Source organism: Manis pentadactyla, chromosome 7, assembly GCF_030020395.1.
Source record: "Manis pentadactyla isolate mManPen7 chromosome 7, mManPen7.hap1, whole genome shotgun sequence".
NCBI classification, from domain to species: Eukaryota; Metazoa; Chordata; class Mammalia; order Pholidota; family Manidae; genus Manis; species Manis pentadactyla.
This window is the reverse complement of record NC_080025.1, coordinates 73,833,728-73,834,723: the sequence shown is the minus strand read 5'-3', so window position 1 is coordinate 73,834,723 and position 996 is coordinate 73,833,728. Positions and strand designations below refer to the sequence as shown.

General features: G+C 39.7%; 1 non-coding gene across 1 annotated transcript; it reads right to left on the bottom strand.

The window, feature by feature from the left end:
- Positions 1-890: 890 nt before the first annotated feature.
- On the bottom strand, positions 891-996 carry LOC118925730 (U6 spliceosomal RNA). The gene has a single exon (XR_005030164.2). It is a non-coding gene; the product is annotated as a U6 spliceosomal RNA (small nuclear RNA).

Sequence of the window (996 nt, the reverse complement as noted above, 5' to 3'; positions counted from 1 at the left end):
GTCCTAGGGGTTAGGACTTCAACATATCTTTTTGGGAAATACAACTGAACCTATAATAGTGGGTAAGTAGATTGTCCACTGAGTAAAAGTAGCTTCCCCATCCTTACCTTGCACATTGTCCTGCTTCTTCAGTCCCGGAAGCTACTCTGGGAGTCTCCAACTCCCACTTCAGAGACCTATACATGACAAATTATCTTAGTGGGAAATATTGGGGTCAGGATATCTTTTTCTTTCCATCCTTTGCTGTCACTATGGAAGTCTTACTGGGCTCTGCCTCTCAGGCCCCAGCACGGAAGCTAGAATCCCTTTTCAAAGCATTTTGGCTTTGTTTATAAATGAGATCTGCAGCCAAGCTGTTTAGATCTTTGGGTGAAAAGGTCACTGGCCAGATCTTCTGACTGGTGCTGTCATGACTCATCCAATGATTTCTCCAAGACTGCTTTGGTTTGCTTAACTTGGAGCATAAAAGCCACCCAAGGTTTTCTTAGGAACTTTTGTTTCTTTGGGCAGGAGCTTCTATTTGGATCCTATGTTGCAGTTTCTCTACTTGTTTATCTGTTAATCTGATCTCATCTGTTTCCCCCCACCCAAAACGCTTTTTTATACTGGAAATTCCTCAAATTTTCTCATTCACTGATGTCACATTTTCCTGTTTGTCAGTCTGTTATGGATCCTTCTCTAACTATAGCTTTTCTTTAATTTCAGGACATTTTGGTGTGAATGAGATAGATGTATGTGTTTACTCTGCCGTAGTTACACAGAATAATGTATTGTTCTTAACTAGAGGTCATCAAACTTTTTCTGCAAAGGGACATTAGTAAATATTATAGCCTTTTTGGGCTATAAGGTCTCTGTTACACCTATTTAACACTGCCAATTTATTTTTTGTTTTTAATACACAACCCTTCATGTATTTGCATGTCATCCTTATGTAGGGGGCATGTTATCTTCTCTGTATCGTTCCAATCTTAGTATATGTATTGCCAGAGTGCACAC